This window comes from Choloepus didactylus, chromosome 2 (assembly GCF_015220235.1).
Source record: "Choloepus didactylus isolate mChoDid1 chromosome 2, mChoDid1.pri, whole genome shotgun sequence".
Classification (NCBI taxonomy): domain Eukaryota; kingdom Metazoa; phylum Chordata; class Mammalia; order Pilosa; family Megalonychidae; genus Choloepus; species Choloepus didactylus.
This window is the reverse complement of record NC_051308.1, coordinates 202,151,197-202,164,356: the sequence shown is the minus strand read 5'-3', so window position 1 is coordinate 202,164,356 and position 13,160 is coordinate 202,151,197. Positions and strand designations below refer to the sequence as shown.

The 13,160-nt window shown below is 36.4% G+C and overlaps 1 protein-coding gene across 5 annotated transcripts in view; it reads left to right on the top strand.

The window, feature by feature from the left end:
- The window catches only part of MAST2 (microtubule associated serine/threonine kinase 2), a 330,440-nt gene that overhangs the window by 123,614 nt on the left and 193,666 nt on the right, over nucleotides 1–13,160 (top strand). The window lies entirely within an intron of this gene.

Here is a 13,160-nt window from a genome sequence, read left to right as displayed (position 1 = left end):
TGTTTTTTCAAATGTTAAACCAACCTTCCATAACTGGCAAAAACTCCACTTGATCGTGATGTATTATCTTTTTAATGTATTGTTGGATTTGATTTGCTAAAATTACTGCTTCTATGATCATGAGGGTTATTGGTCTGTAGTTTCATTTCTTGTAATGTTGTTGTCTGGTTTGGGGTCAGGATAATGCTGACCTCATAGAATGTATTAGAAAGAAATCCCTCCTTTTCAGTGTTTGGGAAGAGTTTGTGTAGAATTTGCGTAGTTTATTTGCTTGTTTCTTAAATGCTTGGTGTAGAGTTCCTCAGTGAAACCATCTGTACGTGTAGTTTACTTTTTGGTAGGGTTTTGAACTACAAATTCAATCTCTGATAAATATAGGATATTTATATTTAGACTTTCTGTTTCTTCTTGAGGGAATTTTGTTAGTTTATGTCTTTAAAGAAAATTATCCATTTCATCTGAATTGTAGAATTTATTGGCATAAAGTTGTTTATCGTTGTTGATATTGGTAATTTTTCTCTTTTTTTCCTCATCAATCTGTGTGGAAATTTACCAGTTTTATTAATCTTCTCAAAGATTCATCTTCTGATTTCATCAGTTTCTCTACTTGCTTTTGGTTTCATCAATTTCTTTATTTACTTTTTTGGTTTTATTAATTTCTCTATTTTATGTATTTTATTTATTTACTTCTGTAAGTATGCATTTCCCCAATGATTAATGATGTTGGGCAACTTCTCATGTACTTACTGGCCATTTGTATATCTTTGGAGAAATGTCTGATCAAATCTTTTGCCCATTTTGAAATTGGATTGTCTTTTTCTTGTTGGGTTGCAGGAATTCTTTATGTATTTTGGATGTTAAACCCTTGTCATGTATATGATTTCCAAGTATTTTCTCCAATTCTGTGGTTTGGTTTTTCACTTTCTTGATGCACAAAAGTTTTTAATGTTGATGAAATCCAATTTTTCTATTTTTTTTCCTTTGTTGCTCATGCTTTTGGTGTAAATTCTAAGAATCCATTGACTGCTGTAATGTCCTGAAGGTATTTCCCAATGTTATCTTGTAAAAGATTTATAGTATTAGCTCTTATGTTTAGGCCACTGATCTATTTTGAATTATTATTTTGTATATGGTGAGAGGTAGGGGTAGAATTCATTCTTTGTCATGTGGATTTCCAGTTGTTGTGACACCATTTATTGAAGGGACTATTCTTTTCCCATTGGGTGGTCTTAGTGCCCTTATCAAAAATCAACAGGGGGTGGGGGCAAGATGGCAGACTGGTGAGCTGTATGTTTTAGTTACTCCTCCAGGAAAGTAGGTAGAAAGCCAGGAACTGCATGGACTGGACACCACAGAGCAATCTGCGTTTGGGCATACTTCATACAACACTCATGAAAACGTGGAACTGCTGAGATCAGCGAAATCTGTAAGTTTTTGTGGCCAGGGGACCCGCGCCCCTCCCTGCCAGGCTCAGTCCCGGGGGAGGAGGGGCTGTCAGCTCCGGGAAGGAGAAGGGAGAACTGCAGTGGCAGCTCTTATCCGAAACTCATTCTACTGATTCAAACTCCAACCACAGATAGACTGAGACCAGACACCAGAGAATCTGAGAGCAGCCAGCCCAGCAGAGAGGAGACAGGCATAGAAAAAAAACAACACGAAAAACTCCAAAATAAAAGCGGAGGATTTTTGGAGTTCTGGTGAACATAGAAAGGGGAAGGGCCCGGAGGCGCATATGCAAATCCCGAAGAAAAGCTGATCTCTCTGCCCTGTGGACCTTTCCTTAATGGCCCTGGTTGCTTTGTCTCTTAGCATTTCAATAACCCATTAGATGTCTGAGGAGGGCCCGGTTTTGTTTTTTTTCTTAATCCTTTTTTCTTTTTCTAAAACAATTACTCTAAGAAGCCCAATACAGAAAGCTTCAAAGACTTGCTATTTGGGCAGGTCAAGTCAAGAGCAGAACTAGGAGAGCTCTGAGACAAAACGCAATAATCCAGTGGCTGAAAAAATTCACTAAACATCACAACTTCCCAAGAAAAGGGGGGTGTACGCTCACAGCCATCATCCTGGTGGACAGGAAACACTCCTGCCCATCGCCAGCCCCATAGCCCAGAACTGCCCCAGACAACCCAGTGTGACGGAAGTGCTTCAAATAACAGGCACACACCACAAAACTGGGCGTGGACATTAGCCTTCCCTGCAACCTCAGCTGATTGTCCCAGAGTTGGGAAGGTAGAGCAGTGTGAATTAACAAAGCCCCATTCAGCCATCATTTCAGCAGACTGGGAGCCTCCCTACACAGCCCAGCAGCCCAGAACCGCCCTGGGGGGACGGCACTCACCTGTGACATAGCACAGTCATCCCTCAACAGAGGACCTGGGGTGCACGGCCTGGAAGAGGGGCCCACTTGCAAGTCTCAGGAGCCATACACCAATACCAAGGACTTGTGGGTCAGTGGCAGAGACAAACTGTGGCAGGACTGAACTGAAGGATTAGACTATTGCAGCAGCTTTAAAACTCTAGGATCACCAGGGAGATTTGATTGTTAGAGCCACCCCCCATCCCTGACTGCCCAGAAACATGCCCCATATACAGGGCAGGCAACACCAACTACACACGCAAGCTTGGTACACCAATTGGACCCCACAAGACTCACTACCCCACTCACCAAAAAGGCTGAGCAGGGGAGAACTGGCTTGTGGAGAACAGGTGGCTCGTGGACACCACCTGCTGGTTAGTTAGAGAAAGTGTACTCCACGAAGCTGTAGATCTGATAAATTAGAGATAAGGACTTCAATTGGTCTACAAATCCTAAAAGAACCCTATCAAGTTCAGCAAATGCCACGAGGCCAAAAACAACAGAAAATTATAAAGCATATGAAAAAACCAGACAATATGGATAACCCAAGCCCAAGCACCCAAATCAAAAGACCAGAAGAGACACAGCACCTAGAGCAGCTACTCAAAGAACTAAAGATGAACAATGAGACCATAGTACGGGAGATAAAGGAAATCAAGAAGACCCTAGAAGAGCATAAAGAAGACATTGCAAGAGTAAATAAAAAAATGGATGATCTTATGGAAATTAAAGAAACTGTTGACCAAATTAAAAAGATTCTGGACACTCATAGTACAAGACTAGAGGAAGTTGAACAACGAATCAGTGACCTCGAAGATGACAGAATGGAAAATGAAAGCATAAAAGAAAGAATGGGGAAAAAAATTGAAAAAATCGAAATGGACCTCAGGGATATGATAGATAATATGAAACGTCCAAAGATAAGACTCATTGGTGTCCCAGAAGGGGAAGACAAGGGTAAAGGTCTAGGAAGAGTATTCAAAGAAATTGTTGGGGAAAACTTCCCAAATCTTCTAAACAACATAAATACACAAATCATAAATGCTCAGCGAACTCCAAATAGAATAAATCCAAATAAACCCACTCCGAGACATATACTGATCACACTATCAAACACAGAAGAGAAGGAGCAAGTTCTGAAAGCAGCAAGAGAAAAGCAATTCACCACATACAAAGGAAACAGCATAAGACTAAGTAGTGACTACTCAGCAGCCACCATGGAGGCTAGAAGGCAGTGGCACGATATATTTAAAATTCTGAGTGAGAAAAATTTCCAGCCAAGAATACTTTATCCAGCAAAGCTCTCCTTCAAATTTGAGGGAGAGCTTAAATTTTTCACAGACAAACAAATGCTGAGAGAATTTGCTAACAAGAGACCTGCCCTACTGGAGATACTAAAGGGAGCCCTACAGACAGAGAAACAGAGAAAGGACAGAGAGACTTGGAGAAAGGTTCAGTACTAAAGAGATTCGGTATGGGTACAATAAAGGATATTAATAGAGAGAGGGGAAAAATATGACAAACATAAACCAAAGGATAAGATGGCTGATGCAAGAAATGCCTTCACGGTTATAACGTTGAATGTAAATGGATTAAACTCCCCAATTAAAAGATATAGATTCGCAGAATGGATCAAAAAAAATGAACCATCAATATGTTGCATACAAAAGACTCATCTTAGATACAGGGACACAAAGAAACTGAAAGTGAAAGGATGGAAAAAAATATTTCATGCAAGCTACAGCCAAAAGAAAGCAGGTGTAGCAATATTAATCTCAGATAAAATAGACTTCAAATGCAGGGATGTTTTGAGAGACAAAGATGGCCACTACATACTAATAAAAGGGGGAATTCAGCAAGAAGAAATAACAATCGTAAATGTCTATGCACCCAATCAAGGTGCCACAAAATACATGAGAGAAACACTGGCAAAACTAAAGGAAGCAATTGATGTTTCCACAATAATTGTGGGAGACTTCAACACATCACTCTCTCGTATAGATAGATCAACCAGACAGAAGACCAATAAGGAAATTGAAAACCTAAACAATCTGATAAATGAATTCGATTTAACAGACATATACAGGACATTACATCCCAAATCACCAGGATACACATACTTTTCTAGTGCTCACGGAACTTTCTCCAGAATAGATCATATGCTGGGACATAAAACAAGCCTCAATAAATTTAAAAACATTGAAATTATTCAAAGCACATTCTCTGACCACAATGGAATACAATTAGAAGTCAATAACCATCAGAGACTTAGAAAATTCACAAATACCTGGAGGTTAAACAACACACTCCTAAACAATCAGTGGGTTAAAGAAGAAATAGCAAGAGAAATTGCTAAATATATAGAGACGAATGAAAAAGAGAACACAACATACCAAAACCTATGGGATGCAGCAAAAGCAGTGCTGAGGGGGAAATTTATAGCACTAAACGCATATATTAAAAAGGAAGAAAGAGCCAAAATCAAAGAACTAATGGATCAACTGAAGAAGCTAGAAAATGAACAGCAAACCAATCCTAAACCAAGTAGAAGAAAAGAAATCACAAGGACTAAAGCAGAAATAAATGACAGAGAGAACAAAAAAACAATAGAGAGGATAAATATCACCAAAAGTTGGTTCTTTGAGAAGATCAACAAGATTGACAAGCCCCTAGCTAGACTGACAAAATCAAAAAGAGAGAAGACCCATATAAAGAAAATAAAGAATGAAAAAGGTGACATAACTGCAGATCCTGAAGAAATTAAAAAAATTATAAGAGGATACTATGAACAACTGTATGGCAACAAACTGGATAATGTAGAGGAAATGGACAATTTCCTGGAAACATATGAACAACCTAGACTGACCAGAGAAGAAATAGAAGACCTCAACCAACCCATCACAAGCAAAGAGATCCAATCAGTCATCAAAAATCTTCCCACAAATAAATGCCCAGGGCCAGATGGCTTCACAGGGGAATTCTACCAAATTTTCCAGAAAGAACTGACACCAATCTTACTCAAACTCTTGCAAAACATTGAAGAAAATGGAACACTACCTAACTCATTTTATGAAGCTAACATCAATCTAATACCAAAACCAGGCAAAGATGTTACAAAAAAGGAAAACTACCGGCCAATCTCCCTAATGAATATAGATGCAAAAATCCTCAACAAAATACTTGCAAATCGAATCCAAAGACACATTAAAAAAATCATACACCATGACCAAGTGGGGTTTATTCCAGGCATGCAAGGATGGTTCAACATAAGAAAATCAATCCATGTATTACAACACATTAACAAGTCAAAAGGGAAAAATCAATTGATCATCTCAATAGATGCTGAAAAAGCATTTGACAAAATCCAACATCCCTTTTTGATAGAAAACACTTCAAAAGGTAGGAATTGAAGGAAACTTCCTCAACATGATAAAGAGCATATATGAAAAACCCACAGCCAGCATAGTACTCAATGGAGAGAGACTGAAAGCCTTCCCTCTAAGATCAGGAACAAGACAAGGATGCCCGCTATCACCACTGTTATTCAACATTGTGCTGGAAGTGCTAGCCAGGGCAATCCGGCAAGACAAAGAAATAAAAGGCATCCAAATTGGAAAAGAAGAAGTAAAACGGTCATTGTTTGCAGATGATATGATCTTATATCTAGAAAACCCTGAGAAAACGACGATACAGCTACTAGAGCTAATAAACAAATTTAGCAAAGTAGCGGGATACAAGGTTAATGCACATAAATCAGTAATGTTTCTATATGCTATAAATGAACAAACTGAAGAGACACTCAAGAAAAAGATACCATTTTCAATAGCAACTAAAAAAATCAAGTACCTAGGAATAAACTTAACCAAAGATGTAAAAGACCTATACAAAGAAAACTACATAACTCTACTAAAAGAAATAGAAGGGGACCTTAAAAGATGTCAAAATATTCCATGTTCATGGATAGGAAGGCTAAATGTCATGAAGATGTCAATTCTACCCAAACTCATCTACAGATTCAATGCAATCCCAATCAAAATTCCAACAACCTACTTTGCAGACTTGGAAAAGCGAGTTATCAAATTTATTTGGAAAGGGAAGATGCCTCGAATTGCTAAAGACACTCTAAAAAAGAAAAACGAAGTGGGAGGACTTACACTCCCTGACTTTGAAGCTTATTATAAAGCCACAGTTGCCAAAACAGCATGGTACTGGCACAAAGATAGACATATAGATCAATGGAATCGAATTGAGAATTCGGAGATAGACCCTCAGATCTATGGCCGACTGATCTTTGATAAGGCCCCCAAAGTCACTGAACTGAGCCATAATGGTCTTTTCAACAAATGGGGCTGGGAGAGTTGGATATCCATATCCAAAAGAATGAAAGAGGACCCCTACCTCACCCCCTACACAAAAATTAACTCAAAATGGACCAAAGATCTCAATATAAAAGAAAGTACCATAAAACTCCTAGAAGATAATGTAGGAAAACATCTTCAAGACCTTGTATTAGGCGGCCACTTCCTAGACTTTACACCCAAAGCACAAGCAACAAAAGAGAAAATAGATAAATGGGAACTCCTCAAGCTTAGAAGTTTCTGCACCTCAAAGGAATTTCTCAAAAAGGTAAAGAGGCAGCCAACTCAATGGGAAAAAATTTTTGGAAACCATGTATCTGACAAAAGACTGATACCTTGCATATATAAAGAAATCCTACAACTCAATGACAATAGTACAGCCGGCCCAATTATAAAATGGGCAAAAGATATGAAAAGGCAGTTCTCTGAAGAGGAAATACAAATGGCCAAGAAACACATGAAAAATTGTTCAGCTTCACTAGCTATTAGACAGATGCAAATTAAGACCACAATGAGATACCATCTAACACCAGTTAGAATGGCTGCCATTAAACAAACAGAAAACTACAAATGCTGGAGGGGATGTGGAGAAATTGGAACTCTTATTCACTGTTGGTGGGACTGTATAATGGTTCAGCCAGTCTGGAAGTCAGTCTGGCAGCTCCTTAGAAAACTAGATATAGAGTTACCATTCGACCCAGCGATTGCACTTCTCGGTATATACCCGGAAGATCGGAAAGCAGTGACACGAACAGATATCTGCACGCCAATGTTCATAGCAGCATTATTCACAATTGCCAAGAGATGGAAACAACCCAAATGTCCTTCAACAGATGAGTGGATAAATAAAATGTGGTATATACACACGATGGAATACTACGCGGCAGTAAGAAGGAACGATCTCGTGAAACATATGACAACATGGATGAACCTTGAAGACATAATGCTAAGCGAAATAAGCCAGGCACAATAAGAGAAATATTATATGCTACCACTAATGTGAACTTTGAAAAATGTAAAACAAATGGCTTATAATGTAGAATGTAGGGGAACTAGCAATAGAGAGTAATTAAGGAAGGGTGAACAATAATCCAAGAAGAACAGATAAGCTATTTAACGTTCTGGAGATGCCCAGGAATGACTATGGTCTATTAATTTCTGATGGATATAGTAGGAGCAAGTTCACAGAAATGTTACTATATTAGGTAACTTTCTTGGGGTAAAGTAGGAACATGTTGGAAGTTAAGCAGTTATCTTAGGTTAGTTGTCTTTTTCTTACTCCCTTGTTATGGTCTCTTTAAAATGTTCTTTTATTGTATGTTTGTTTTCTTCTTAACTTTTTTTTCATACAGTTGATTTAAAAAAGAAGGGAAAGTTAAAAAAAAAAAAAAAAAAACAAGGAAAAAAAAAAAGATGCAGTGCCCCCTTGAGGAGCCTGTGGAGAATGCAGGGGTATTCGCCTACCCCACCTCCATGGTTGCTAACATGACCACAGACATAGGGGACTGGTGGTTTGATGGGTTGAGCCCTCTACCACAGGTTTTACCCTTGGGAAGACGGTTGCTGCAAAGGAGAGGCTAGGCCTCCCTATGGTTGTGCCTAAGAGCCTCCTCCCGAATGCCTCTTTGTTGCTCAGATGTGGCCCTGTCTCTCTAGCTAAGCCAACTTGAAAGGTGAAATCACTGCCCTCCCCCCTACGTGGGATCAGACACCCAGGGGAGTGAATCTCCCTGGCAACGTGGAATAGGACTCCCGGGGAGGAATGTAGACCTGGCATCGTGGGACGGAGAACATCTTCTTGACCAAAAGGGGGATGTGAAAGGAAATGAAATAATCTTCAGTGGCAGAGAGAATCCAAAAGGAGCCGAGAGGTCACTCTGGTGGGCACTCTTACGCACACTTTAGACAACCCTTTTTAGGTTCTAAAGAATTGGGGTAGCTGGTGGTGGATACCTGAAACTATCAAACTACAACCCAGAACCCATGAATTTCGAAGTCAGTTGTATAAAAATGTAGCTTATGAGGGGTGACAAGGGGATTGGGAAAGCCATAAGGACCACACTCCACTTTGTCTAGTTTATGGATGGATGAGTAGAAAAATAGGGGAAGGAAACAAACAGACAAAGGTACCCAGTGTTCTTTTTTAATTCAATTGCTCTTTTTCACTCTAATTGTTATTCTTGTTATTCTTGTGTGTGTGCTAATGAAGGTGTCAGGGATTGATTTGGGTGATGAATGTACAACTATGTAATGGTACTGTGAACAATCGAAAGTACGATTTGTTTTGTATGACTGCGTGGTATATGAATATATCTGAATAAAATGAAGATTAAAAAAAAAAAAAAAAAAATACATAATGCTGAGCAAAATAAGCCAGGCACAAAAAGAGAGATATTGTATGTTACCACTAATGTGAATTCTGTGAAAAATGTACAATGTTTTATACTGTAGAATGTAGGGGACCTAGAGATACCAATTAGTGGAGGGGGAATGATAATCTAATAAGAACAGATAAACTATGGAGGGTAATCTCAATGTTATGGGAATGCTCAGGATTGATTATGGTTTGTAAACTTTCTTGGATATAGGAAGATCATGTTGGAAGCAATAGAGTTATTTTAGGTTTTTTTTTTCTCTTATTCCTTTGTTTTCTTAGGGGTTGTTAATTTTCTTGGGGTATGGTAGGAACATGTTGGAAGCAATGTAGTTATTTTAGATTATTTGTTTTTCTTACTCCTCTGTTTGGACATGGTTTATTAATTTTCTTGGGGTATGGTAGGAACATATTGGAAGCAAAGTAGTTATTTTAGGTTATTTGTTTTCCTTAATCCATTGCTTTGTTTGAAATGTTGTGGGGTTTTTTTTGCTTGTTGTTTGCCTGTTTGTTTTTAATTTTTTGATAAACAAAAGTTAAAAAATTGAAAAAAAATCAGTAGAAAAATGGGAGTAAAAACTAAATGACAAATAGGGTGGGATGGGGGGATGGTTTGGGTATTCTCTTTTCACTTTTATTTTTTATTCTTATTCTGATTCTTTCTGATGTAAGGAAAATGTTCAGAAATAGATTGTGGTGATGAACGCATAACTATATGATCATACTGTGAACAGTTGATTGTATACCATGGATGACTGTATGGTTTGTGAATATATATCAATAAAACTGAATTAAAAAAAACAAAAAATCAACAGGCCATAGTTGTGTGGGGAAATTTTGATGTGTTTTCCTTTTCATTTAATTCAAAGTACTTTCTTATTTTCCTTTTGCTTTCTTTGATTCAGGAGTTATTCATAAGTGTTTTGTTTATTTTTCAAATAATAGGGGATATTTCATATCTTTTTTGTTATTGATTTTTAATTTATTTCCATTTTGGTCAGTCACAATGACTTGAATCTTAGTAAATTTATTGATTCTCTTTTTATGGACCTAAATATGGTCTATCTTGGTAAATGTTTTGTGTACACTTTAAAAAAAAATGTGTTGTGCCATTGTTGTATGAAGTGTTCCACAAATGTCAGTTAGGTGAGGTTGATTAATAGTGTTTTTCAAGGTTTTTTTAAAAATCTTTACTAAGATTTTTGTCTACTTGTTCTACGAGTTGTTCAAGAGGGTTTTGGAATCGCAGGAGGGACTGGAGGTAAAGTATGTGAGCCCTTAGTTTTCATTTTTCAAGTCGTTTGTTTTCTAGCTTTGATTTTGCACTAAATCACTTTGAGTAAGATACTACAGTGAAACTCTTTTTAATTTTAAGTTATCAAGGGAGATATATTAGGAATTAAGATAAGAGAGATATGTTAGGAATTTGAATTTAATGATAGAATTTCCAGTTTCTTTAACGGTTTTGAATTATTTACGTCAATTTGTGAATCAAAAGGACTCTTGTCTTTTTGGACATGCCTATTGCCATATAAGTTGTTTGTTTTTAATAGACTTATAGTTTTACACGTTTAAAAAAATTGCTGGGGAAAATAACTATTTTACAAGCAGAATACAAAGAAATATAGAAGAGATTTTCTGTTTTTGAAACATGTTGGGAATCTTTCTGTTTTAGTAGTATAAAATTTGTATAGTAAATGAGAGACATAAAAGTGGTATGAATTGATTTTCCATTCTGTGATTGCATTTAACTTTTGCCAAGAATTTTACGAATGGCAGTAACTTTTGCAGTCTCATTTCACTTATTTTTTCCATTTGACATCTCAATTTTCAGCCCCACTTGAAATGAATTACCTCTACCGAGGGACAGAGATTGCTTCTGGCAAAGAGAATTATTGGACTGTTTTTCTTTTCCTTTGCATCTCTTAGAGTTCTCTGACCTTATTTTCAAATTCTAAAATGGAGCATCTGTTCTGACAAAGTGGGCACAAAACTCCAAATGAAGAAGGGGTCTCTCAGATGCATGGACATCTTAGAAATAAAGAGTAGTGTTTACAAGGAGAAATAATATGAAAATACAGGAATTAAATAATTAGTTTTGGCTTATTTCTTTATTTGTTCCTTTTTATTTTGAAATAATTACAGACTTCCAGGAAATTAGAAAGAAATAGTACGTAGAATCCTGTGAACCCTTTGCCCAGCTTCTGCCAATGGTGACATCTTGTATAACCTTAGTACAATATCAAAACCAATCTGTATACTATTGTAATCTAGACTATAGACCATATTCAGTTTTTACATGCACTTGTGGATGTGTGTGCATGGGTATATACAATTTGATTGTATAGATTTGCATAATCACCACCATCGCAATCAAGATAACAGAACTGTTTTATTATTACAAAGGAGCTCTCTCATGCTACCCAGTTGTACTCCCACCCCTGTCCATATCCCTTCCACTAAATTCTTCTTCTCTATAGTGTTGTTGTTTTGAGAATACTATACAAATGGAAGCATGTATTATGTAACCTTCTGAGATTGACTTTTTTCCACTTAGCAAAAATACCTTTGTGAATAATATTTTTGAGATCCATCTAAATTGTTGCATAGATTAATATTTCCTTCCTTTTTTTTTGCTGAGTAAATATTTTATTGTATGGCTGTCCCACCATTTGTTTATCCTTTGACCTGTTGATGGAGTGGATTTTTGTTTTGAACTGTTGAATTTTGAGAGTTCTCTATATATTCTAGATATACATCCTTTGCCAGATATGTAGTTTGCCGATATCTTATCGCAGTCTGAAATCTGTCCTTCCTCCTTTGAATTACTTTTGCTAAAAAATGCGAAAGTAATTTGTCAAGATTAGTTGGCCACGTTTATGTGTATCTATTTCTGTTTCTGTTTCTGTTTCTAGGTTCTCTATTCTGTTATATTGAGCAGTGTGCCAACACCACACTGTCTTGATTACTATAGCTATATAGTAAGTCTTAACATGGGGTAGAATGATTCCTTCCATTTTATTCTTCTGTTTGGAAATTTTTAGCCATTTTTTGTTCCTTTGCCTTTCTATGAAAATTTTAGAATAAGCTTGTTTATATCTACAAAAAATATTGCTGGTATTTTGTTACGAATTCTATCAAACCTTTAGATCAATTTTGGGAAAAATAACATATTTACTTTTTGAGTCTTGCAATCCATGAACATAATTTGTCTCTCCATTTATTTAGATCTTTGATTTTGATCTTCAGCACTTTATAATCTTTAGCATATATATCCTGTACATATTTTGTTAGATTTAAACTTTGGTTTTTAAAAAAAATTGTAAATGACCCTTTTAATGTTAGTTTTCATATGTTTGTTGCCAGTATATAGAAATATAGTTGATTTTTGCCTTTTGTTCTTTTAGCCTGTAACTTTGCTGAACTCATTTATTACTATTAGCAGGTTTTTTTGTTTTTTTTTTTTTGAGGTTTAAATTCATTTTTTTAATTTCTTTTTTTTAAATTCAATTTTATCAAGATATAGTCACATACCATGCAGTCATCCAAAGTGTACAGTCAATTGTTTACAGTACCATTACGTACCATTATTGTAGTACAACTAGCAGGTTTTTAAAAATAGATTCCTTGGGGCTTTTCTACATATGTCATCTTCAGGAAAGGACAGTTTTATTTCTAACTGTCTGCATACTTTTTATATCCCTTCCTTACCTTGTTGCTCTGACTAGGACTTATTTATTTATTTAAATACTTAATAACTAATTTATATATTTTTAATTGTGGTAAAATATATATAACATAAAATAATTTTAACCATTTTAAGTGGACAGTTCTTTGACATTAAGTACATTGACAATACTGTGTAACCTTGACCAATATCAATTCCAGACTATTTTCATCATTCCACACCAAAACTCAGACTCATTTAACAATAACTCCCTATTCCCTACTCTTCGTATTCCTGGTAACCACTATTCTGCTTTTTGTCTCTATGAATTTGCTTATTCTAAATATTTCATAAAAGAGAGATCATACAATGTTTGACCTTTTGTGTCTGGCTTATTTCAATCAA